Source organism: Equus quagga, chromosome 7 (assembly GCF_021613505.1).
Source record: "Equus quagga isolate Etosha38 chromosome 7, UCLA_HA_Equagga_1.0, whole genome shotgun sequence".
Taxonomy (NCBI): domain Eukaryota; kingdom Metazoa; phylum Chordata; class Mammalia; order Perissodactyla; family Equidae; genus Equus; species Equus quagga.
In genome coordinates this window covers 20,642,421-20,669,873 of record NC_060273.1, presented here as the reverse complement: position 1 = coordinate 20,669,873, position 27,453 = coordinate 20,642,421, and the positions used below count along the sequence as shown (strand labels likewise).

The following is a 27,453-nucleotide window of genomic DNA, read 5'->3' as shown; positions in this document are numbered from 1 at the left end:
GAGGTCTGGCTGGGCGCCGCTCCCCCTGCTCCCACATGGCGCTCAACAGGGCTGAGCTGGTTAGCGTTCTGCCGGGATGCTTCTGATGCTCCATTGCAGTGAAATATCAGATCTTGCCTCTACCTGTGGCTTTATTTCCCTCCAAAGCTGATATTTCATGGAGATACACTCTTATAATTAAGGTGGGGCTGAGAAATAATGTCCTATATAATTTAAAATGGTAAAATTACCCATACCTCTTCCAGCCTCAGCTTTAAATCTTAGCCACCAATGACTCCCCTATTAATGGGCCTAATTAAATCCATTTTTCAGGACGTCTCTGGCAAATTCCATTTTAGCAAAACTGTAGGAAGTTCAATTTAATTTGTCTCTGCTCCCCAGGGCTGTCCTGTAAAAATGAGGACAGGGTGGATGCTCGTCTCTAGTGTCTTATGTTTATTAATTCCCTCAACAAATATTTATTGAGCACCTACTATGTGCATTGGCATTGAACTAGGGGAAGAAGAGGGAGCAGTGAAAAAATAATAAGGTTGCTATTCTTATGGCCAGAGGGGGAGGGGGGTCATTCATTCATTCAACAAACATGTACTGAGTCATCTAATGAGGGAGCCACTGTGGAAGGCTCTGGTGTTGTAGTGATGAAAGATGTCCTAGGAAGGTCACTACCTGTTAAGAGATGGCGGTACAGATAGTTAATATTCAGTGTGATAAATGCTCTGATGGGATGAAGCAGAGGAAACTCAGAGGAAAACTCCGGACTCAGACTGGGAAGTTTTAAGTGATAAGTAGACGTCATGCACGTGAAGCAAGGAGAGAGGAAGGTGTTGCAGGAGTGGGATGACCGGCACAGGGGCCACGGGGGAACACGGGAGCTGTGCAGAACTCTAAGCCATTGCTTCTTAGCTCTGGCTGCATGTTAGAATCGCTTGGGGGCTTTGAAAAAATACCAGTGCCTGTGCCTCACCCCTGACCGTGTAAATCATAATTTCTGGGGATGGGATCAAGGCACTGATATTTTCTTAAAGCTTTCCAGGTGATGCTAATAATTCAGCTAGGGTGGAGAGCTGCTCGGCTAAAGCATGCAAAGTGGTGGGAGGTGAGGCTCGACAGGTGGACAGGGACTGGATCGAGAAGGATCCTGGAGGCCTGTTAAGAGATCTGAACCTTACCTGAGGTCGTGAGATCGTGGAAGGGTTGCCAGCAGAGTGAGGAGGGACTCATATTTGCACTTGGGAAGGAACTGCTCTGCCAACAGTGCAGAGGAGGGGCTGGACTGGGGTCTCTGGAGCCAGAGGAACAGGTGAAGAGACTGATGCAGCCATCTGAGTACAAGAGGATGGTGGCCCGAGCCCAGGGTCATGACCTGGGGAAGGAGAGGAGAGATCTGTAGGAGGCTGGGTGGACAAGATTGAGTGGTGAACTGCGCATCCTGCACGAAGAAGGGAAGCAGTTTGAGATGACTCCAAGTGGCCCAGGTGACTGGAGGATGGTCGTGACATTAATCAGAGAGGAGCAAGAAAAGAATGGTTTGGGTTTAGGACATGTTGGAGAGATTTGATTGGCAGCTGGAGTGGAGATCTGCCACTTGGGACTGTGCTCTGTGGGCACAGAGCAATTGGGAAGTCAACTGTGACTCCTAATTGGAAGGAACCATCCAAGGAGAGTGTGCAACCTCAGAGTAAGAGGAGAAGAAGGCCAGGGGTGGTGGAGCCTTAGGAATCTCAACATTTAAAGAGCACTTGGAGTTTTGAGGAGCTGAGAAAGAACTTGAGGAGGAATGGCAGAGAGGTAGGAGGGAAAGCAGAGAGAGAGTGACGTCATGAAGCCAAGGAAGGAGAGAGTTCTGAGAAAAGAGTGGCAACGTGTTGAAAGCTGTGCAGAAGCCGCCTAAAATGGAAGACCATCCTATATGTTTAGGAAAAAACAACTTTGATGAGACATTGGGGGTAGAAAGCAGACTGCAGTGGGTTGCAGAGCAAATGGAACAGAGATGGGTATAGGTAAACTGCTGGTCCAAGAAAGGGAAGCAAGAGGTTGCACAGTACCCAGAGGAGATGTTGGATTGAGAAGACATGAGCCAGGACTGAGTGCAAGTAGTTTATTTTGGAGGTGATCCCAGGAAACACCAGTAGGGGAGTGAAGAAGTGAGACACAAAAGGTAAGGAAATCAATACAGGGTGCGCCAGCAGGCAAGTAATCACTGTGGGAAAATGGGGCTTAATCTCCCTGGGTAACTCTGGAAGACAGTATGGAACATTCACCTCGGTTACTCCCTATGAACGGCAAGGGAGCTGGGGTATTTATCCACCAGTTCCAACCAGTCATTGGTTTAGGGCTTTCCTGGTGGGTTGGGGAAGCATCAATTCCCAGGCTCCTAAAGCCCCATCCCCCTGGGCAGGAGGTTATGGCCTGCAGGCCAAACCCGGCCCATTATCCATTTCTCTAAATAGACTTTTATTGGAATGAAGCAAGGCCCATTCATCTACCTATTGTCTACGGCCACTTTTGTGCTAAATGGCAGAGTTGAGTAGTTGTGGTAGACACTGCATGGCCTGGAAAGCCTTAAATATTTATTATCTGATCCTTTAGTGATAAAGTTAAACCTTCTGGAACTTAAGAGGAAATATATTCAATTCTTTCTTGCTTTGCGGGGAGGGGAAGTGCGGGTCTGCGGGATTGCCTGTGGGCAAAGGAGGTGTAAGGACATGCAAATCCACGCTGCGCTCTGATTTCCAGCGTCCTGCTCCTCTGCCCCCGTGGCCCTGAGCGGACCAGACAGCAGCCTGCTCCAGGAAACAGCCATACCTCTGATAGCTTAGTCTGCTCGGGCTGCTGTTACAAAATACCAGGCGGCTCACACAACAGACATTTGTTTCTAGTAGTTTTGGAAGCTGGGAAGTCTAAGATCAGGGTGCCAGCGTGTGGGTTCCTCGTGAGGGCCTGCTTCCTGGCTTGCAGATGGCCAGCTTCTCAGAGTGGCCTCATCATGGGAGAGAGAGAAAGAGCGCGCGTGCATGCTCTGGTCTCTTCCTCTTCTTATAAGGACACTAATCCCATCACAGGGCTCCATCTTCATGACCTCATCTGACGCTAATCACCTCCCAAAGGTCCATGTCTTGATGCCGTCACATTAGGGGTTAGGGCTTTCCCATGTGAATTTGGGGGGACACACGTTCCATCCATAACACCTAACATCTGTCACCTTTCCACCTGTGCCCTCTCTCACGGCTCATGGCGGGCAGCAGGGCAGGGTGGGGTGGTCAAGAGCGCAGTCTGTGGAGTTAGGCGCACCTGAGTTCAAGTTCCCCGTAATCTGTGGGAAATCTCAGAATATCAGCGTCCTCAGTGAGAGAGCTGAGGGTAACTCCCACCTCCGTGGGTGGCTGGGAGGCCTCACGGGGAGTCACGTGTACAGTGCTTAGCAGCGGTTCGCACTCCAATAGTGAGCTCTCCGTTTAAGATGGTTACTACAAAATGAATGTGAGGAAACCACCTTTCTCTCCTTTGTAGGAAACCCACAAAACCCTCTTGCAAAGAGAGCGGATGGAATCAGCAAGTCCATATCCAGATCCCCCATCTCAATAATTTCTGCACTCTGGGCAGGTTACTTAATTTCAGAAAAGCAAAAAAAAAAAAAATAAAAAAACAAAGAACGAAAAAAGAAAAATCAGTACCTCCAAGCTTGCAGCCAATAAAACATCAGTTTCATCGTAACCGTGTCCACAGCATCACTAACAGTGTACTCGGCACGAGGCTGGGGAGGAGTTGGGGTAAGGGAGGCTCATAAAAATGGCTGATGCAGATATTAATGATTTAATCTGCTAACGCGGCGTGGCTGCCTCTGAGAATCCTATTCGTCAGCGTCCAGGAGCCCATGAGGAGGAGGCGCGGGGAGAAGCATCGCGGATAGCGCCGGGATGTGGTGCGAATGAAGATGAATCGTGGAGCACAGTATTGATCTGCCTTGCCTGGAACGGCCACTTTCTGTTTGGAAATATGGAAAGCAAATTAATGAATAAATGAGCTGGCTCAGTGAGCTGCGCCCCGCTGGGAGGCCTGGTGTTTAAGCCACATATGCCAACAGGCTCTGAGCAAATACAGGGAGGGAGGGGGGCTTTGCTGAGAGGGAAGATGTGGCTCTGCGTGGTGGTCTAGAACCCGCGCCCAGAGCGGCTCTGGAAAGCAGAGGCAGGTCTCCCGGGGTCAGGCTCCTGATGGCATTTGGCTCTGCCTCCTGCTGGCTGTGGGGCCTTGAAAATTCGTGTAATCTCTCTGAACCTGAGTTTCTTCATCACGGAAAGTGGGCGGGAAAGGATCAATGGGAGGATTCAACTAGGTCACCTGTATCCTATGCTGGCTCCACCTCTTACATGCTGTGAAATACTGGAGAAGTCTTCTGACTTCTCTGTGCTTCGAATTTCCCTTCTGTCGTACAATAACACCTATCCGTGGGACACCGTGGTGAAAAGTGGTAACTTTCATAACTACTCAACATTCAACAAATACTAATCACTTATTATGTGCCAATTACAGTTCTAGATGTCTGGGGTAGGTCTGTGAACAAAAGGGTAACATTCTTTCTCTCATAGGATTTATTTTTTTCCTGTGACTGTGCAAATGTCCCAGCACCTCTGTTAGAAGGACTCGCCCTCTTCCACTGAGTTGTCTTTGTCCCCTGTCAATAATCAGACGGCCGCACTTGTGTGTGGCTAACCTGGGTTTTCTATTCTGCCCTGTCGGTCCATGTGTCTGTCCCTCTGCTGACAGCACACTGTCTCGATGACCGCAGCACTACAGGAAGTCTCCAAAGTGGGTGGAATGAGTCCTCCCACTTTACTCTTCTTTTCCAAATTCTACTTTCTTTGCCTTTCCATATAAATCTTAGAACAAGCTTGCTTATATCTATGAAAAAAATCTTACTGGGATTTTGATAGGAATTGCGTTAACCCTGTATTTCAACTTGGGGGGAACTGACATCTTTATTACGCTGAGTCTTCCAATCCATGAACATGGTACATTTCTCCATTCAGTTAGATCTTTGATTTCTATCAGCAGCATTTGTAGTCTTCAGCATACAATCTCTGTCATATTTTGCTGGATTTATTCCTAAATATTTCATTTTTCTGAGCAATGGTAAATAGCATTTAATGTCAGTTTCTACTTGTTCGTTGCTGGTACATAGAAATACAAGGATCTTTGTGTGTTGATCTTGTATCCTGTGACCTTGCTGAACTTGCTTAGTTCTAGGAATGTGTGTGTGTGTGTGTGTGTAGATTCCTTGGAATTTTCTACATAGATGAAATCATGTTATCGGCAACAGTTTTCTTTCTTCCTTTCCAGTCTGTGTGTTGGAATCTATTATTATTACATCAGAAGTCCTACACCTGGCGGAGACTGGCCAATGGGAGCCCATGCTGCTCAAGGGGGGCTGCTCCTACCTGGCTGTGATCTTTAGAGATTCTGATGCGAGATTTTCTGATATTTAAATGTTGGTAAGTTTTTCAAATATTTAAACATCTTTCAGGGCAAAACAAACACACCTGTAGGCTGGACTGAGTTTGCAGCAGTTGGCAGCCTGGAATGAAACAGGTGTTCTGTAAACAGAAGCCTCTGCTCCTGCTGTCTGCTGTCTCCGGGGGTGGGGGCGGGGGGGGGGGGGGGGGGGCTTGGCGGATGTGTGGGAAGCACGTGCTATTGATTTGCCCCGATTTCCAGGACCAACAGGAAGGCTTGTGGGGACAACGGGTCAGCTGCCTCTGGAAGGTTGTCTCTGGGATTCTTGTGCTCAGAACCATTGGGCCGGATGCTTCGCTTTCTCCTTAGCAGCAGTCCTGATGTGCCTCTGGGAGGTAAGCTGGGCTGTGTGGCTGCAGAGTAGTCGGTGACAAGGGCTGATGATGAAGGGGGTGGAGTCAGGACCGGACAGGACACAACCTGGGAAAACTACAGTGAGTGGATGGTTCGTTTGGGTGCAAAATAGTAGATATGAGGGAAGTGAGTGAGTAAGTATTGAGCATCTGTGATATGATGCATATTATGCTGGTGCTTCCCTTCCTCCCTCCTCCTGTCCTTCCTTCCTTCCTTGCAACATATCTTCATCCAGGGCCTACTCTGTGCCAGGCCCTGTGCTAGGCACTCACCTCTCACTTACTCCTTACATCTTCCTGTAAGACAAGCATCATTCGCTCCATTTCACAAGCAAAAGGACTAAGTCTCAGAGACATTAAGTGACTTGCCTGCAGTCCCGATCTGTCCAACTTCAGAGACTGCTCTTTGAGCCACACGCACCTTGATATGTCTCAAAGGGCATGGCAAACGCCACTGGCGTATTCTGACAGTCTTTGCTTTCCCCAAGAGATCCAACCACGTGGGAGGAATGCAGCAGCAGGAACAGGTGACCGTTGCATCCATGAGTCAGGCAGATCATGACCCGATTTGTCTATAAAATGGCTTGAGGCTTCAGCAGGAGGATGACCGGGGACCAGCATCCTGCTACAGTCCGTCTACAAAGAGACAAGGAGGAATCAGGCAGTGCCCTCGTGTCCTGACGGCATTCTCATTGTGCTGTGATCGGTAGTGAAGGGAACCTGGGTGTAGGGCTAAGGGAGGCTTTGTCCCTGGACCTGGATGGGAGAGTTAACTCCAAGACCCACCAGCTGGGCTGGGCAGAGCTGCCGGCTCATGTCACACCTCAGTCAGACTTGACTGGGAGGTAGCTGGTTGCATCCGGGACCTGGCATTGGGGCTCTCTGGGGAGTGACGCCTTCTTCAGGCTCCTCCTCCTCCTTCTGATTTCAATTTGCTTCCTCATGGGTGACTAAGCAAACAGTAGGACCTGAAGGGAGGAGAATGACTTGTGGGAGAGTCTATTAATCAGGACTCTCTGGATTACAAGTGACAGAAACTCCAATGTGTAACTTAAGCAAAAAAAGAGTACTGATTGCTTTGCAAAGCCAAATGCTCCAGGGGATAGAGTCTGCCTTCAGGCATAGCTGGATCTAGAAGCTCAGACAATGTCTTCAGAATATGTCTCCATCTGTCGTCTCTACTTCCCTCTGCGTGGGTGTCTTCCTCAGGCTCTATTATGACTTTCAGCAGCTTTGGGGTCACATCAGCTCTAATTTCAGTGGTCCTGTGGAAAGAGATAGTCTCTGTCCCAGAGGTGCCAACAAAGATGCGAGAAATCAAGTCTTATTGGCCTGGCTTTGTTCATGTGCCTGTCTCAGAACCCATCACTGGCCAGGAGAGGTCTGGAATGAGCTGATTGGCCAGGCTTGGGTCACATGCTCCCCATCGGATTTGGTGGGGTGAGTAGGGTCAGTCTCAATTGAACCACGTGAACCAGGATAGGAGGAAGTGGTCCCCCAGAGGGAAATGGGGATACTGCTCCTTGAAGAAAACACATGCCAGACACAATCTGTTCTCTCCTGGAGGGAACAGGAATGTCGTCAAGGTCTGGCCTCGCAAGGACTGGGAAGTTGAAAATGTTCAGTGGTCTGGGGAGAACTTGGCAGCTTGTCTCTTTCCTCTGCGCATTCTGTTTTATTTTGCACGCTCTCTGAAGACAGGCTTTCTCTGTCTCCCTGCACATCACAGTCTTACAGATTCCTATCCCATATCTCCATCCGTGGGACAAGCCCACATTGGCAAGTGTGGGTCCCAAGCCCTGAGAGGTTTGCAGAATGTCTATGGGCATCCATCTGTCCTCTTCTGGCAGGAGTGCCTTGATTTTCGTTTGGAGAAGGCCTCCGTCCGCTCCTGCCACCAAGTCCACGCAGCTGAGTCAGGACCCTTCCCCTCCCCCGTACCCCAGCTCCAGGAATGAACCTGTGATCCAGGCAGGTGGACCAGCACATTCTGGCCCCTGGCCACCGACGTTTTTCGAGGATGCTCACATGAGCTGAGAAAGGTCCTCATCCGGGGCTTCTGAGGGAGACAGACTCTCTTTGTGCTGAGTTGCAAAGGGCAGGATGCAAGCCTGGAACTGTGAGAGGTCACGGCACCACTGAAGACTAAAGATGACACCGGCGGGGCAGAGTCCAGACGGAGTCCCCACAACATCTGTCTGAGCCCCTGGATCCAGCACAGCCTGGGCCTCCTCCCTCCTGGGATTTTCGATTACGTGAGCTCATATTTTCCCGTTCTGCTCAGGCCAGTTTGAGGAGGAGGTTTATCTTTGGCATTCCAGACCCTGTGAGTGTGCAGAGAGAGTCTGACTGACCCACTTTAATTGGCTTGTGGGTGTGCATGTCAGGGTCACGGGGTACAACGTGGCGGGTGGAGGGGCAGTTTCCAGGGTGGAGGTTTGTTGCCTGGGCCAGGCTTGCTGGTTTTGGGGACCATGAGCGGTTCAGGGCGTAGCTATGTCGAGAAGGTCAGGGAATGGCTGGGGACGCGGCAGGAGGCAGGCTGGGCAGCTGCTCAGAGAGAAGCACGGCTGGGAGGACCAGGCAAGGCTTTGGAGAGGCGAAGGCCCTGTGGGCGTGAGTGTCGAGGCCTCCTCCACACACACCTGATGCTCAGCGAGACTCATCCTAGCTCCGCCACTGGGGAGATGACGCCACACTGCCAGTGTGGTCAGGCCTGGCTCAGGGCCTTGATCGGAAATGCACCTGCAGCTCGAAGACCTGAGACTTGAGGACATGCCCCAGGCCTAGGATCCGACACGTCCCCGAGGATGCAGTGAGAAGCGCAGAGAATACCTGGCAGATAAGCCTGAATCCCACCACACCACAGCAGACACGCCCATGCATGTGAGAGGCCCCGGGGTTTCCCCGGCCCGAGCCGTGTGTCGGTGGAGCCCAGTCTGGTGTCCAGTGCAGTGATGGGACAGCTTTGAGTCCACCCTCACTCAGGATACCCCATTGCTGGCAAAGAAGTACAATTAATAGCCTTTTCATTCTGTCCCTTTCTCCTTCTGCCTGGGTGTCTGTATGGACAATTAGGAAAAGACAATTTAATGCTGAAGAAATTAATTGCATTTGCCAAATGGGCTTGACACACTCTACAGGCTGTTTCTCTGTCAACGTAACAAATGACAGTACTCGGAAAAGGAACATTGTGGACTGTTGACACAATCATCTCCGGCTTTGGATCAATGGTGATTTTTTGGAGAGGACAGGGGTGGGGCGCAGGGCATGGAGTTGACAAACATGGCCATCCTGGAAAGAGACCTTTGCCTCCTTGGTGCATCCTCCCTGAGGGTCACCGTCCACTAGCTCTGTCTTCAGTGGCGCCAGCCGCTCACTGTTGGGAGCTCACTAGGTGCCAGGTGTGTGGTACACATTATCCTTAATCTTCACCATGTTTGCACAAGGAAAGTGTCAGCATCCTCGGGTCACAGATGAGGAACCTGAGGTGCAGATGTGAAGGAATTTGCCTAAACTCACCCACCTGAAACCCGTGCCACTCCTGGCTTCTCACTCTAGAGTGTGTTGACTCTGGGTCGTTAGAAGTAAATACTCTGTCCCCAAATTGTGCATTAGGTTCAGGGAGGCCAGAGAGTGCCGCTGGTTAGGATCCCAGACTCTGGAGCTGGCCTTTCGGGGTTCAGATCCAGGTTCTGATACTATACTTGGGTCATCTTGGATAAACTGGGTCACTTCTCTGAACCTCACTTTCCTCATCTATAAAATGGAGAAAAGCACATGTACTTCCTTCTGGAGTTGTTGTGGCGATTAAAGGAGATACATAGGCAAAGCCCCTCATAGCCAGGACCCACCGCTTCACAGGTGTGAACTTATATTGCCCCTGGGAGGGGAGGATGGGTTGGCTCAGGGAGGGGCTGTCTGGGGCAGGGGAGCAGGGAGGGGGAGAGAGCAGCTCAGCACGCGGAGCGTCCAGGGGCTGTGGGGCGCTAGTTTGTCGTTCAGGAAATAGTCCCACCCCGGCCCTTGAGGTCAGGCTGGGTCATGGACTGCTTTCGGCCAGTCAAATGTAAGCTGCAGGGCCAGTGTGGGACTCTGAGCCCAGGCCTTAAGAGGCAGCCTGTATTTCTGCTTGCCACTCCGGGAGCCTCTAACGTATGCCCTGAGAAAGCTCTCCCTGGACAGTCACTGTCCCTTGAGCTCCGGCCTCAGCACGAGACTCGCGCAGCAGGACTGCTCTGGCCAGCTGGCAGCCCCAAAAGTGAGAGAAGTGGGTGTTGTTTCAAGCCCCTGATGTAGGTGAGGCTTGTTACGAAGCCTTTTAATGGCAGTAGCTAACCGATACACACAGAGAAGACAAGGTGAGTGGGTATGTGATCTTGTGTGCTCAGCATTTTCTTTTTTTAAGATTGGCCCCGAGCCAACATCTGTTGCCAATATTTTTTTCTTCTCCCCAAAGCCCCCCATGACATAGTTGTACATTCTAGTTGAAGGTCCTTCTAGTTGTGGCATGTGGGATGCCGCCTCAGCATGGCCTGATGAGCAGTGCCCTGTCTGCGCCCAGTATCTGAACCAGTGGAACCCTGGGCCGTTGAAGCAGAGTGCAAGAACTTAACCACTAGGCCACAGGGCCGGCCCCTGCTCAGCATCTTTTGGGTGGACTACCCCTCTCCCATTCTTGGTTCATGTGACCCCTGCCGTAGTCTTCTAACGAGTCTCCCTGGTCCCACCTCTGCCCCCGGCAGTCTATTTATCACCCAGCATAGAGAGAGAGCCTTTAAAACACACCTCAGATCAGGACACGGCCTTGCGCATACCTCCCTCACGGCTTCCCATGGTGTTCAGAATAAAATCCAGATTCCTCACCACGGTCTACAGGACCCTGCAGGGTTTGGTCCTGGGCTGACTCCAAGACCTCATTTTCTTCTACTGTTTCCCAGTACTACTGCTTAAAAATAGTGGCTGACCTGAGGAGGAGGTGGCCTCGGGAGGGGCGGGTCACAGTGGGATTTCTCTGAGTGGGATCAGCTGGTCACTGATTGAGTTTAAGACCGTCAGCTTATGAGCAGCTCCTCTTTCATCCCTGGGCTCGTTTCTTTTTTTTTTTTTTGAGGAAGATTAGCCCTGAGCTAACATCTGCTGTAAATCCTCCTCTTTTTTTTTTGCTGAGGAAGACTGGCCCTGAGCTAACATCCGTGCCCATCTTCCTCTAGTTTATATGTGGGATGCCTACTACAGCATGGCATGCCAAACAGTGCCATGTCTGAACCCGGGATCCGAACTGGAGAACCCCGGGCTGCCAAAGTGGAACGTGCCCACTTAACGGCTGTACCACTGGGCCGGCCCCCTGGGCTGGTTTCTTCACACCCTGCTGGGGAAGGGGTGTACTGAGGCACCCCCGCGCCCTTTATTTCAGTACTCCGGCAACTCAAGCCCTGCCTCAAACTTCCCCGGCTGGTGTTCTCCGGGAGGAGTGGCTGGGGCAGGAGTCCCACTGGGTCCCCTGTCCTGGGCGTGATGGGCAGTAAGGATTCAGGGTGGCATAATGGTGTCCCACTGTGCCCATCATCACAGGAAAATGAGCAGGGCCCAGAGAGGTGCCCTGCCCTGCCCCTGGGCAGCTCTTGGGGGGTGGTGTCTCATCCAGGAGGCAGAGTGCTGCACGGGGCCCGGGATCACTTGCTGAGTGATCTTGGGCCAGGCACGGTCTCTTTGGGGATCAATTTCTTCTATAAAATGTGTGTGAGGAGGTGTAAACTATACTAGATTGGCGTGTGACCCTTTTTCGAGCAATGAGCTCCTAAAAGAATCTGATACAAGGTACGGACAATTGCCCCAGAGGTCGGCCTATGTGCACATGTGCTTCGGTGGGTCACTGCGATTTTATATATAACTTTAGCAGGTTGTGAACTTCCTAAAAGCTTTTTAGGGACTGTGGGTCAAGAACTTCTGGACTTCATGAGGAGCAGCGTTGTGACTCCAAGCAAGGTATTTGGAGCCAATCTGCTTAAGATTGAATTTCTCTCCACCACTTCCTAGCGGTGTGACCTTGGCCAAGTTACTTAATGTCTCTGTGCTTCCACTTCTTCCTCTGTAAAAGGGCAGTGATAAAAATAATCCGTACCTGACAGAGCTGCTGAGAGGAATGGAGATTTTGTATATTTGGTACACAGCACATGCCTAGCACATGGTAAGTGTGTGCTCACAATTCACATGATCATTCAGATGTGACCAGCTGGGACTCAGGAAGCGTCTCTCTTTTTGCCTCTGGATAGCACCCTTTCAGCTTCTCTCTTCCTGTCTCAGGCCCTGCTGGGGACTTGTTTGTCTTTCCCCCGTCCCTTCCTGGCTCTAGGATGGGGTCTCACAGGAAGATGCCCTCCCTGACGCTGCCTCCAGGCAGGCACCCATGCGTGCTGCTTTGCAAATGCTGGGCCAGCAGATCTGAGACAAGGGGAGCTGGTCCCAAGCCTCGGTCCCTCGGCTTCTCTTCCTGTTTCACTCTCGTCGCTCCCTGTCTGCCCGTGGTCTCTGTCTCTAGATCTGGTCTCAGCCGCTCCCTCCGTCTCTGCCTGTGTCCCCCATGTCCGTGTAATTGTGATGGCAGCTGACAGGTGGAGGCCCCTGGGGCCGGGCCTGGTGCTGTGCTCTCTGATCGTTTATTCTTTAAATCCTCGTAACAGCTTTATGGAGTAGGCGCTGTTTTCTATTCATTTATGGATTTCTATCCATAAATCTTTATCAGGCACCTGGTATGATGCTGGGCCCTCGTCGGTGCTGAGGGTACCGTGGTGAGCACAACAGACAACACGCAGAGCCTGTGGGGCCGGTGTTGCAGCCTCCGGGTGAGGAAACCGAGGGTTAGAGAAGTTAAGGGACAGTCACTAGGAAGAGGGACGTCAAGCCTTTAGGCAAATGTCTCTAAAACTGGACTCGGGGCGAGAGCTCAGCCTCCGCGTGGGACGGCCCGGTCAGGAACGGAGGTCATTGGCACAGCAGGGGCAGCGGGATGAAGGCTCCGGGGCGGAGCGGTGCGTGGACGAGCGGCCCCGAGGCGTCACGTTCCAGTCCCGGGAACCTGCGAGCGTGCGCCCGTCCGTGGCGGGGAGGCCGGTGTGACTCAGCTGAGGATCCGGAGATGGGAGGTAGATTTTCCTGGGGTGTCGGGGTGGACCCAGTGTGATCTCAGGGTCCTTACAGGAGGGCCGGGGTGGGGGAGGGGGAGAGGTGAGGACGGAAGCGGGCCAGAGAGATGCTGGAAGCTGCCACGTGGCGGCCCTCGAAGCTGCAGGAACCAATGAGGGCAGGGGCCTCTAGGAACCGGAAAAGGCAAGGAACTGGAGGATGCAGATTCTCCGCGGGGGTCTCTGGAAGAAAGTGGCCTGCGCATGCGCCCAGTGAGACCCGCGACAGGCGTCTGAGCTCCCGAATGAACATGATACGTTTGTGTTGTTTGAAGCCACTAAGTTTGTGGTGAGCTGTTACGCCGCAGGAGGACCCTCACAGGACTGGCCGGGCCACATGAAGGAGGCAGGCAGGGGCCTCGGCATTTTCCTAGGAGCAGCAAGAGGAAGCCGGGAGACGCCTTCCAACACCTCGCTCACCACCCGGTCTGTGGGCACACTCCTACTTTCCATGTGACGAAGGTGAGAGTGTGGCCGAGCTGCCTGTCACCAAGAAACAAGAACCCCTTCTCAGTGACCTGCCCCTCCCCCTCAGCGTCCTCACTGCCTGGACGTCAGGAACAGTCCGTCCAAGGCGCTTTAGTCTTTCTTCCACACACTCCGTAACATCCGTCCAGGCTGTGTCTTGCCTCATTCCCAGGCCTCTGCCACGTCTTTAATATTTGTGACAGCAGTGCCCCGCTTCCAGGTGCCAGAGTCCGCATCGGGTCTTAATTGCTGTGTGATGAATTACCCCCAAATGTGTAGGCTTAAAACAAGAAACATTGTCTTCGTCTGTAGTCAGGGCTCAGGGGGTGGCTGAGCTGGGTCCTCCAGCTGAGGGGCTCTCTGAGGCTGCATCTCAGGGGTCCTCTTCGGAGCCCACTGTCGTGGTGGCTGGTGGCCTCACGTCTTTGCTGGCTGTCGGCTGGAGGCCTCGGTTTGGTGCCACGTGGACCTCTCCTTAGGACAACCCACGATATGGCGACTCTGTCCCCCGAAAGCTGGAGCTCTGGAGATGGAAATAGTGCCAGCAAGATGGAAGTCACAGGCGTTGGTAACTTGGTCTCAGAAGTGACATCCCACCAGTTTTGCTGTGTCCTGTTTGTTAGAAACCGGTCACTAGGCCTGGCCCACAGTCAGGGTGTCACCTGAGGGCATGAACAGCGGGTGGCGGGGTCACTAGGAGCCATCTCAGGGGCTTCTTATCACCAAAGGCATGCCAAGGTACTAGAGACCACACGTGAGGGGCTGAGTGGGTGCTGGGTCCATCTGCCCCTTGTTACGGGTGGAGAAACTGAGGCACAGCAGAAAGGCTAAGTAACGTGCCCAAGGTCACTCAGCTCCTGGCAAGTGGCAGAACGAGGCTTGGGACGAGGTTCCTGAGCCCCCCTCAGCCCCAGGCTCTCCTCCCTCTGCCTGGCTGGGGGGCTGGGGGACCCCCACCTGCTGGCCCGGTTTGGTTTCATTCTGCTTCCTCTCTTCCTCCCCCTCCTCCTCCTTTGAAATGTTCTGCCGGTTTCTGCCTTCCAGCTTCTCTTTCCCGCCGTGCTGTCTGCCTGCCTGTGATGCTGGCCTCTGGCCTGTCACCCTGTCCTCTGTGTCTGTCTCTCCCGGTCACTCTGTTGCGCCTCCATCACCAGTTCTCCCTCCGTCTCTCTGCCTTGGTCTTGCTCTTGATGTCCCATCTGTTCCTTGTTTCCTTGTCTGCCTGTGTCTCCGGATCTGTCGGCGTGTCTGTGGGTCTCTCTATCTCCTTATTCCCACCACTGTCGTCACATGTCTCTGTCTCCCTGTCTTTTTTTGAGCCAATTGCTTCATTTTTTCCCTCTGCCTACCTGCCTCTCTGTCTGTCCCTCTGTGTGTAACCGTGTTTTTCTATTTTATTCTGGACTCTGTCCATTTCCCTCCCTCTCCGGCCACAATGAGCTGCTTCTGGTTTTATCCAGTCTGGGAGGCAGTTTTGATTATTTATGATGCTATCACTTGTTAATCGCTACCTTTATAATAACATAAAAACAACAGGCTGTGAGCCCCTACCCCCAGCGGGCGGTGGCCCGCCAGCCCCGTCCTCTTGCCGTGCAGACCGATGGAACCTCCCGCTTCTATTCATCAGCTTCGACACTCATCTCCTTTGGAGACTGTCGGCTCCAATGTTACAATCACAGCAATATTAGAATAACAACTTAAAACCAATCATTTTTATGGGGACACACACAGTATAAAAAGACCTGCCTATCTGAGGACACATATAACATCAGCAGCTATTGCCCCATAAAGCTGTCAGTTAGAGAAACATCTCGGGAAGTCCTTGAACACCATCGCCCAAGTTTAACCAGGGAGTGAGGGCACTTTGCAAATCATTTTTCATGGAGGTCCGGAAAAGAAGCGTGAGCGATCGATTCCATAGGGAGACAATGGATTGAGTTAAATGGCTCAGGCCTGGCCCCAGTGGCACTTGGCATATGTCTCCTGAAATTACGGAGGATGCTTGGGAAGGGGCGTGGGCGAGGGGATACCCATGTGCGAGGCCTGGCAACTTCCTTTGGTTCCCATTCTAGGTTCAATTTCCCCGAATCACACTCGTAGATGAAGTTTTGTTGTTCAGATTTTTATTTGTAAGCATTCCCAGGGAAAATCAATAGGAAAGGGAAGAAGTGAGATGGAAGGGAAGGAGGCCAGGCAAAGGAGTGGCAGGCAGGATCAAACGCTCCCGTGAACTTGGGCGCAGGTCCACAGGGCAGCCCTGGAGTCAGTGTGGGTGGCACCTACTCATTGCACCAGGCCTGGGGACTGCGGCTGGAGTGTTTACTCCCCCACAGCCATTGGTTGGCTAAGGGCTTCCACGGGCCGGGGGAATATAAACCTGCAGCCCCTCCGGGCTCTTTCTGCACACAAGCAGAGGTAGTTCCAGCAGCCTGGAGGTGGTCCTCCAGCAAAGAGCGGCAGGTGCCGGCTGTGGGGACGTAAGGACCCTGGGAGCTCGTGGCATGAAAATGGTAAAGGGGACTGAAGGGGTGCATGCGGGGTGCTGACCGCTTGGCACGGTGCCCAGGCAGTGCGTGCATCCAGAGTCCCTTCGTTCCTGCCGCTCCAGCTCTCCCGGGGTTGGGGCGGAGGCAGAGAGGGATGGGGTTCTCAGGTCCGGGCACCCTTGGCTCTAGTCTTGGGGATGGTCTCTTACCTCCAAAGATCCTACTGTTCCTGCTCCTCCCTGAAGTTCCTGGGTGAGAGATGAGCATCTTAGGACGCAACCTCTCAACCAGTCGACCAAACCAAACCTTGACTTGTAAGATGGGGTGGGAATGCAGTAGCTTTTCCAGGGCAAAGGTTATTCTATACGATGCCTTTTGTGTAAGTTCGAGCAGGGGCCCCCTGCAGGGTGGATGCAGCACTGCTGGCACGTGGCATGGTGAGTCAAAGGAAACCTTCTTAGAGAAAAGCTGTCGTTTTGGACAGATTCAGCTAAGTGCCAGAGCATGGGGTGTGATGAGGGGAGGGATGGGTGGATTTCAGCCCTCGTTCATCTCATCTCATCTGTTGGGTACCAGTGTGCAGCGTGCACACTGTGCAACTGTCCAGGACAGCCCTGAGCTTTTAGCTGTGTGCTCGGCTCTACTGGGAAGGAAATGCGTACTGTGCACTGCATGAAGGCAGAGATTAGGTCAGAATTATTCACCTCTGTGTGCCCTGGCCCTAAATATAGTGTTTGGTACAAAGTAAGCATTCAAAAAATACTTGTTGGAGAAATGACAATGAATTTTAAATGCCTTATAGATTACTTGGCATATCACAGTCAAGAAATGTTTGCCAAGTGAATGAAGGACTACTCCTGTCAAAAGTCTACTGTGAAGGGCCAGCCTGGTGGCATGGTGGCTAAGTTCCTGCGTTCTGCTTTGGGAGCCCAGGGTTTGTGGGTTCAGACCCTGGGTGCGGACCTACACACTGCTTTTCAAGCCATGCTGTGGCATCCCACATACAAAATAGAGGAAAATTGGCACAGATGTTAGCTCAGCAACAATCTTCCTCAAGCCAAAAAAAAAGGAAGATTGGCAACAGATATTAGCTCAGGGCCAATCTTCCTCACCAAAAAAAAAAAAAAAAAAAAGTCTTGTGTGAACTTCCACAGCACCATAGAAGGGGAGGCAGTGTAGCATACAAGCTTGAGCAAGTCTGCCTGGATTCAAATCCCAGTCTTCCACTGATTGGCCGTGTGATCTTGGGCAAGTTACTTCTATTCTCTGTGCCTCTCTTTCATCTACTGTAAAATAGAGATGAGAAGAGGACCTACTTTTGTAGGGCTGTTGGAGGCTTAAAAGCGTTCTAGGTGAAATGCTTAGCACAGAGCTTGGCAGATAGTAACTCCTCAATGAATGTTAGCTATTTTTATCATCATCATCCCTGCTGACAGCCCCCTGGGGCTCCGTGCTGGTCCGACCTCGCTGGAGAACTGTGTGGCCTTCTGGGTGTCATGTTCTGAAAGAGGTTGTGACAGCCGCCTTGCCCGTGAGAGCCCTGCAGGAACTTCTCAACAAATGACTGTTGAATGAATAAAGTGGTGTCCCACAAAAGTTGTTCAGAGAGGGTGCTGTAGTGCAGATAGGAAGCTCGGTGTCTGTTCTCTTTCCAGTCTATTCATTGTGGCGTAGGCCTTATGTCTTGAGGACTTCACTCATTAAGGAAGCGCCTCAGTGGGGGGAGAGGGGAGACCTGCCCCCCACCCCCCCACCCCCCATGAGCCCTTATTGGATTTACCCGGTTGGCCCGACCCCATCCTCCAGCAAAGGTTCAGAGATGCGCCTGTGATCCATTTTGGGCCAGTGAGATGAGCGAGGAGGTTGGCTGGAGGTTTCTGGGAGGAGCCACCTGCCCACACGGGCCCCTCCTCCCTGCGTGAGGAAGCCTCTGGAAGGTGGGGCAGTCCTCTTGTCTGCAAGGGGTCCACCCCTGGTCCGGAGCAGCGTCTGTGGGAGGCAGGGAGGATGGCGGGGCCGTCCCGGGTGCCTTGTCGAGCCCCTGGGTCTCTGCCTCCGAGTCGCTCTCCTGAAGGCCCGTCTTGTGGAGAGCTGGGAAAGGTGCTCTGAGGGAGGAGCAGAGCCCCTGAACTGGAGTCAAGGCGGCCAGTGTGATGGCACAGCCAGTGAGAGGGAGGGCATGTCCCACTGGGCCTCTAAGGCTGCGCCGAGGACTGCGGGCTCTCCGAGGGCACTGGGAAGCCACTGGAGGGTTCAGAGCAGGACAGTCACGTGATCTACGTTATATATGTATATATTTTTTTTTCTGAGGAAGACTGGCCCTGAGCTAACATCCACGCCCATCTTCTTCTACTTTATATGTGGGATGCCTGCCACAGCATGGCTTGCCAAGCGGCGCGTAGGTCTGCCCCTGGATCCAAACCAGTGAACCCCAGGCCACCGAAGTGGAACTTGCGACCTTAACCGCTGCGCCACCAGGCTGGCCCCTACTTCATAGTTTTAAACGACCACTCGGGCTCCTGGTGGAGAATGCATTCTCTGCACCTGCACCCACTCTTCGCCCTTTCCTCCTCTCACCGTAGAACAGGTGTCCTATGACCCGTCCCAGGCCCTCTGCTCGGGCTCTGGCTCATCACCCCCGCCTCGCCAGGACTCTGCTCCTGGGCGGTCACTTCTGGAGCATGTCTCTCCTCTCATTAGTCATCAGAGTGTGCATGTGTGTGTGCATTTGCCTTGTGCTATCTTGTTCATTTCTTTTCTGTGTATTTGTCGACAGAGAATATGTCCCGGGGAGCCTTTGGTGGGTTTAAGTGTTGGCTCCAGTTCTTCACTCCTATCTTCATCCTCTGCCTGGCGCCTTTGAAGCTCCATGCGTGGGGATGGGGCATGCGCCTCTGTCCTTTGGCTTTGGGACTTGCTTCGGCCCGAGTGACAGCGTGCCAGTTCCCAGCACAGTCTCGAGAGGACCTGCCTGTCTGCCTGTTCTTTTTGCTTGTCGGCCGTCACCACACCCCAGAGAGCAAGGAGACAGAGATCTGAGGAGCAGACCCTGCTGACCACCCAGATCTAGCCTGTGGCCTGCAGCCTAGCCAGTGGAGCCCAGCCCGGGCCCCTGTGGCCCTTGGCTTTACAGCCATAGTTGATTGATGCAGTGACATAATCAGCAGGTTGCGAAGTGTGAGTCTCTCTCTTACTGCGTCACTACAACCCACTTTTCCCTTCCACCAGACTACCAACATTGCTGGCTCCTGTGTACGGCTCCAGAGAATCTTATGCACGCGAGCAATCCCATATGTTTGTGATCACACCATGCACTATTGGGTACCTTCGTTTTCTTCACCTTGTATATCTTGGAGAGCATTTCGTATCAGCACACAAAGATCTTCCTCCGCCCTCCTGTGGCTATATGGCATTGCATTGGGTGGATTTCCCATAGTTGATGTAAATAGCCCCATACCGATGCACGTTTGGGCTGTCCAGTATTTTAAAATTTCAAAGGAGGCTGCCGTGCATGTACGTAATTCCTACACATGCAGGTGTATCTGTGGCTTAGATTTCCGGAATCAGAATTGCTTGGTCACTGGGCACGTGCACTTCTAGTGTTTCCGGATACAGCCACACTGGTCTTCATAGAGGTTGTCCAGTCGACGCTCAGGCGTGCTCAAGTCTCTCCCATCTTGAAAAAAACCCACAAAGAATCAAACAACAATAACAAGAGACCTCAAACAACTATCCCGTCATCACTTCCTTTAACTTTGCCCTGTCACTTACACTTCTGGAAAACGTGTCTACACTCCCTCTGTTTCATTCCCCCTCCAGTCCGTCGTCTTCACGCCTCCGCCAGCCTGTTTCTCTTTCAAAGACCATCGGTGACTCTCTGTTGAAAAGTCCAGTGAGCACAGTTCAGCACTGATGGGACCTTTGTTTCGTGTCACTGAGAGCCGCTCCCTCCTTGAATGTGCGTTCTCTCTCTCTCTCGCTGGAGAATATTGGGAAATCCTTTGGTGCCCTCGATAGAAAACTCCGAAATGTTCCATGGGAGGGTTTGCAGAGGCCATGAGTGGCCTTGATTGTTGAAAACACTGTATTCACCATTCAGCCAAGTTGCTTGAATGGTGTATTGGGAATAAAAGACCCTGGGTGTGTGAGGGTGGGTGTCCCCCCACCCTGGCGCCCACCCAACTGGGTGTCCTACAATTTAGTTCAATTCTAACACTGTCTCTCCCGGGACAGCATCCGTCCCGCAGGTCAAGACTAAGTCCTGCATGACTGCCCCCTTCCACCCCCACCCCCTTCCCATCACTTCAGAGGCCACTCACAAGTCCAGGTTGTCACCTGTGCTTCTGACCAGCTGGCTGTGAGTCAGAGGTTCCCAGAACTCCATCCTTGGGTTCGATGAATTTGCTAGAGTGGCTCACAGAACTCAGGAAACCCATTTGCTCAGCAGATTACTGGTTTATTGTAAAAGGATACAACTTAGGAGCAGCCAGACGGAAGAGATGCACAGGGCAGGGCATGGGGAAAGGGCACCGAGCTTCCGTGCTCTTTGTGCTGCCCTCTCCCCACCTCCACGTGTCCACCAGACTGGAAGCTCTCTGCACCCGGCCCTTTTGTGTTTCTATGAAGGCTTCATTGCATGGGCGTGATTGGCCATCCCTGCCACCTCCAGCCCCTGTCTCCTCCGGGGAGGTTGGGGGGTACTGACAGGTCTAACCCTGTAATCACATGGTTGGTTCCCCTGGCAGCTGGACCTCATCCTTGGGTGACCTAGGGGCTTCCCAAAGGTTACCTCATTAACATAACAAGAGACACATTGCTCTCATCACTGAGGAAATTCCGAAGGTTTTAGGAGCTCAGTACCAGAATCTGGGTTGGAGAAAACATATACATTTTTTTGTCCTAAATCAGAATATCCCAGGGAAATACTTTGAATATTCAAGTGTAATGAGGTTAATGGATAATAAGATGGGGTTTCTCTTCGGATGGTGCCAAAGCCTCTGGGCGGAGCCTGAGGTCTGAAACGTGGCCTAGGCCAGCGCTTCTCAAACTGACACACAGACTGTCACCTGGGGATCTTGTTTAAAATGCAGATTCGGCTTGAGTGGGTCTACGGCGGGCCTGAGACTCTGCATTTCCAACAAGATCCCGGGACCATACTGTGCGTGAGGGTCAGTGTGGATGGGATGGGCTGGAGAAAGCAGTGTTGGAAATCAGTCGAGGTCACTGTCTCTTGACCATGACTTTGGTCTCGGGATCAGTAGCTTAGCACCTTGGAGCCTCCCCAGGGAGCTAAGTACAGCAACCCAAGGACCTTCCCCTCGGCCCTGACCACAGCCAGCCATGACCTTAAACAGACTGCAAGGACTGGATTTGGGTTCCCATCTCCCCTGAGGCTGTCTGTGTCCAGGCCAGATCAAGGTCAACCCCACATCTCGGGGATCCTGGGACTTCTTGAGAGTTTCTGGAGCTGAGCAAACAGGCGAGGAAAATTCCTATTAGCCTGCCTTCCTTCCCCTCCTTGACCTGTCTTGCATAGACAGGGATCCAGGACCTGGAAGGTGAAAGCCCTCTGAATGCAGCCGTGTCCATGGCTGTCAGGCTTGGTGCCTGAGCACGTGGGCTGTGCCGCACAGGCCCTGCCAGCTGTGTGACCCTGGGCAAGTCACTCAGCCACATCCCGCCTCAGTTTTCTTGTCTGCATATTGGCACAACAATGATACCTCACAGGCTTGCTGCGAGTAAATTACCTGACTAAAGGAATTAACACAGAACAGCACCCCAAACATGCTAAGCATTATCTATCTGCTAATGATAGTAAAATAATGACAATTCAAACTCCCCCTCTCCCTTTTCACTGCATACGTGTTCCCCTGCATATGCAATCAATGCTCACATTCCATCAAGTCTACCTACTAAATTTTAATAAATCATTCCGTGTATTTCCAATTCTTCAAATACCACCCTCGTTCAGATCACTGGGGAATGCACTTTTTGTTCCCTATTTTGTTCTCTGAGCCCAGTACAGACTTTGGCACATAGTAGGTGCTCAGGAAGTACTAGAAGAATGAACAAATGAATGAATGAAACAAAGATCTGCTTTCCAATCCTGCACCTGCTTCCTGCTAGCTGTGTGGCCTCTGGCAAGTGAACAAACCTCTCTGATCCTTCACAACAGAGTTGTGAAGATTAGATGAGATAAGAAATGTGAAAGCTTTGTCCTAGTTGATGTTTACGTAATGGTGACAACAAGGTGTGTGCGTCCACAGGCTCTGTCCTGGTCGAGTCTGGTTGCTCCAAACACGAGCATTTATCGAGCACCCTTTGTGTTTCTAGACACTGTGCAAGGCACTGGGGACACAGCAAATACCATCCTGTGTCCTTGGCTCTAACTGAAGTCATAGTGACCAGCCTCTAACAACTGCTCATGGGCTCTTTTTCCGGAGATGGCAGAGGGACGCTTCTGCTTCCCTGGACCATGGCCGTTGTGACAGCCTCTCTCTGAAACGCCTCTGGCCTTACCTGCTTCCCCTTCCTAGCTCGCTGCCTTTGTTTTTATTTTCTGAACCGACCAAGCAGTCTGCCCTTTACTTGTTTCTCCTGCCGGAGCCCCGCTGGTACCAGAGGCCGGCCTTCGACGGGGAGGCAGGCGGGCTGGAGGCAGCTCGCTTCGTTTCCCAGCTCAGCCGGGAGCTTTGCGGGCACGTCCTCAGGAGGGCAGGATGGAGCCTCCCTGGGAAGCTGGGGTGCAGGCCCGAGTTGGAAAGGGATTTTTTAAAGGGAAAAACCAGTCAGGACAGGAACGAAGTTTGCAGGTGGGAGATGCCTGTCCAGGGAGGGTGCAGTGGGTGCCCTGGGGAACGTCCAGGAGGAGGAGGGGCAGGTGACAGCAAGGGACAGCTGGCGCTGGGGCCTCAGTGTGGGGCAGATCTGTGCGTGGTGCACGTCTGGGCGCGGTTGGCGTGTCGTTCCCTGTCTGTAGCGTGTGCTGGGTGGGCACAGCTCTGAGCTCACGTGTGGTGTGATTCCTGTGGTGTGAGCCCAGGTGAAGCTCCTGGGCGCTCCGTGTGGCTCTGATGGCAGGGTTTCTCCTGAATGTCTTCACTCAGTCGTGTGGGCAGCCAGCAATCTCAGAGTGCCACCTGCTGCACCAGGAGCTGCGATATAGGGGCGGAGGGAGGAGGGAGAAAGAGAGAGACACGTGTCTGCTGCCCTCCCAGAGCCAGGGTTGAGTTGGGGGACAGACATGGACCAAGAAGTGACAGGAATAAATGTGAAATTGCACTCAGGTCCGGTGCGGTGAAGCAGAGCCGGTCGGCCCTGCAGGGCATGTGAGGGGAGGTCTGTGTGAGCCGGCAGTCATGCACTGAGATGGGAAGGGCGAGTGGGAGTTATTTAGGTGAGAGAAGACGGATTTGAGTTATCCTTGTTTTTTATTTTTATTTTTGGACCTGAGTTGCACAGAGGTGAATTAACCGCACGCCTCAGTGTGTGGCAGGCTGACATCAGTGGTCCAGGCAATTGACTTAGCATCTATATTTTCCCTTTATTGCCCGTCTCTCCTCCCATTTCATTGCTCCCCAGGGGCAGCCACTCTAATATATTTTAAATGTGTTCTTAAATAAGTATCGGAGAAATATATAATGTTTATTTTCGAGCATGTGTGTTTTCTTTTTTAATTACAAAAACAGCACCATGCTATATTTTCCCTCAACACTATGTATCAGAAACCTTTCCAGGCTGCTTTTTGCTTACTCGTTTTACTGCATCTGACTGCTTCTTCGGGTCGGTTCCCCTGGCGCTGGGCACCTACGTTTGCTCCACCCCTGTTACCGTGAGCAAGGCTGTGATGAACATTCTCACGTGTGTCTCTGCACGCATCTGCGTGACAGTCTGGCTTAATTTGGACTCTGAAAGCAGAACCTGAGACAAAGATTTGGGCAGTTACTTCCCTTAGGAGGTGATTCCAGGAAGCACAAAGGAGGGAGTAGGGCAGTGAGAGAGGGGATGGAAGCATGTCAGTGAGTGCTTTGACGAGCTGTGCCACCCACAGCTTACTATGTGGGGACCTTGGAACCACTGGAGGTTGTCCAGAGTGTGCCCAGTGGGGATAGAAAGGCCTCGGTGGACAGCAGGTCCCGGTCCTGGCTCTTGGCTTCTGTCCCTGCTCCTCTCGTCCCTCCCTTCCTCTTTCTTTCTTCCTTCCTTCCACCAGGCCCTGTTCTGCACTCGAGGAGACAACAGCAAACACGCACGTGAGGCCTGCTCTCCTGGGGGTTCCTTTCTGCTGGGGAGATACAGAACACTGACAAGTGAATTAAGGTGATTTCAGACTGTAAATGTGCTATGAAGACAATAAGACGTTGTGATGGACTGGAGAGTGCAAGGCACGGGGGTCCGGGTGGGCAATTCAGATCTGGCATTCAAGGCCAACCTCGCCTTTCTGAGGAGGTGACCTGTGGGCTGAGGGGAGAAGGAGCCAGCCATGGAAGGGTCTGGAGCCTTTCGGGCAGAGGGAACAGTAGGGCAGAGGCCCTGAGCTGGGAACACACTGGTTCTGTTTAAAGAGTGAACAGGTGAAGAGGGGCGTGGGGGGGAGGGAGGCGAGGCGAGCTGACAGAGGTGAGTGGCAGCCAGATCATACAGGACCTTGCGGTCCACACAAGGAGTTCCCAGACAGGACTCACCTGCCTGGAGAGGCCAGTGATCACCGGGCTGACGTAGCCTTCTGGGAAATCCCGGCATTCTTCCTGACTACGTCCCAAACAGTCCTAAAACCTCACCCAGAAGGTCATGGAAGGTTATCTCTAAGAACAAGAAAATACCTTAGGAGAATCTGTTGTCCAGCCTCTGGTTAACGCCAGAATCCTGCTGTGGCATCCTTCAGAGGCTGTTCCACCTCTGCTCCCACACCGACAGTGAGAGAGGAGCTCATGCAACATCCATTTCTGTCATTTAGGACTCTTTTGGTTGTGAGGGGCAAGAAATAGACCAAAGGTTGCTCAAATGTAAAGGGAGTTTGTGGGCTCACTTAACAGAAGAGACAAGGAGCAGCTTCAGGCATGACTTGATCCAGATCCTAGGTGATGGTCAGATTCAGTCTCTCTCCCCGTCACTGAGCTCTGCTTTCTCTGTATGGGTTCCATCCTCAGACTGCCTTTCTTTCCTTGGAGCAGCATAACACAGCTCTCGTCCCACACTTGAATGAAAGTCTTGGGCCCCCGTGCGCATCCCTGCCTCAGTCACCTTGGCCACCTGATCGGCTGGGAGCCCCCGGCATCGTCCGCTCTCTTACACCTGCTGTCTAGTAACGGATTTCTTTTCTCAGTCTCCAGGCAGACGTGCCTTGCTTGTATTGTAGCAATTTTAATTTAGGCCCAAAGGTTATGCTTGAAGAGTGTGCCTGATTTTTAGCAAGAATGTATAGAGAATCATAGGCTACTGCGGCTGGAGGTGCCGCGTAGGAGGGCTCTGTTTTGATTTTTCTGATGCTGCCCCAGGGTGGGGCGTGGGGTGCCTGGAGCAGCCTCGCGAGCATGAAGACACAGACTTTCCCCCCGCCTTTGCTGGTGTGGTAGTGGCCACAGTTGTTTCTTCTGTAGTGTCTGCCTGCAGTGGCGTGCTTACTGTCCTGTCCACATGCTTTCCATCTTGCTCGGCTGCCCTTCCCTTGTCCTCTGGCTGCAGACATCAGGCTTTCCTTCGTGCGCGTTTTTGTGAGACTGTTGGCTTTTCCAAGCTTCTGCTTTCTCCGGCTCCGAGTCTGAGACGGACGAGGCAAAAGAAACCCAAGCAACGCACCCTTGTGAATTTCCTTGGGTCCCACATGCCCTGCCTGGCCTGCCTTCTTCTCCTCTTTCCTCGTCTTCTTAGGTTTGTTTTACTTACCTTTTTTTAAAAAAGAAAAATTTTATTGAAGGGCGGAACCATTTTATTTCTTAACACAGCGTTAGAAACACAGTTTTTGTTCAAAGAACTATTTTTCGATTGGATATTAACATGATTGTGAAAAATATTATACTCACAAGAATGAGACAATAATATTAAAGGAAATAGAATTTTGCTGGAGAGTTTTCTGTGCTTTACTTTTTCATTTATGTAGATTAATAGCATTTAAAAAATTGAGGTATAATTGACATATAACATTATGTTAGTTTCAGGTGTATAACATCATGATTCAGTATTCGTTATGTTGTGAACGATCACCACAATAAGCCTAGTTAATGTCAGTCACCCACACATTGTTACACATTTTTTTTCTTGTGATGAGAACTTTTGAGATCTACTCTCTTAGCAGCTTTCAAATACGCAGTACGGTATTGTTAACTGTAGTCACCATGCCATATATCACATCCTATGACTTATTTCTTTTCTAACCAGAAGTTTGTACCTTTTGACCCCTTTCACTTGTTTCGCCCAGCCCCCCACTCCCTCCCCTCTGGCAACCACAAATCTGTTCTCTGAATCTATGAGCTTGGTTTTTCTCTGTGTGTTTTGTTTTGATTTGTTTGTTTGTTGTTTTATTTAGATTCTGCATATAAGTGAAATCCTATGGCATTTGGTTTTCTCTGTCTGACTTATTTTACTTAGCATAATGTCCTCAAGGTCCAGCCAAGTTGTCCCGAATGGCAAAATTTTAGGTTTGTTTTATGTATAATTTCCAGGGTTTTTGTTTGTACTCAGTGGGAGGGAAAGGGGAAACCACACCTGCTACATCTTCCCGGAAGAAGAAATGTGGTTACCACATCTTTTGAATATTTGTCTCTTTCTTCCATTGGCCCCAGTCTGGCTGTTGGAGTGATCCCAAACCAATTCAGCCATCTTCTCCATGTTAGCTCTTCAAATACCGGGAGACTGTGGCCACACCCCACCCCCTCTTCAGGCCAGAGACTCCAAGAATTGGCAGTAATGGCTCAAGGCTCGTCAGTGTTCCAAGGCCGGCCAAGCGTGTGTTATGTAGGTCACCTGATGTCTGTCTATGAGTGTGGAGAGGAAGAACACAGGTACTGGCTCTGTCTCTTTTTGATTTTTTCATGTAATTTTTTATGTATTGTCTGCCCCTGTCTCCCTTCTGACCTCATCTCCTCCACCTCTTGAACCAGACCCAATCCATTCCAGCAACACTGACCTTGAACATCCCAGGCATATTTCTACCTCAGGACCTTTGCACATGCTGTTGCTTCTGGATGGAAAACACTTTCTGCAGATATTTTCCTGATCCCTTCCATTGATCTTATTAATAGAGAATGTCTCTGACCACGCTATACAAAATACCCGCCTCCCCCGACAGTCTCTTTCCCTTCCCCTGCTATATAGTTCTCCAAACACTTAACACCATTTGTTATGAACTAAATGTTTATGTCCCCCCAAATTTGTATGTTGAAATTCAACCTCCAATGTGATAGTATTAAAAGGTGAGGCCTTTGGGAGGTAATTGGGTCATGAGGGTGG

The 27,453-nt window shown here is 51.6% G+C and overlaps 1 protein-coding gene across 1 annotated transcript in view; it reads right to left on the bottom strand.

Moving 5' to 3' along the window:
- C7H16orf82 (chromosome 7 C16orf82 homolog) overlaps positions 1 to 27,453 on the bottom strand; it is a 114,732-nt gene that overhangs the window by 14,633 nt on the left and 72,646 nt on the right. The window lies entirely within an intron of this gene.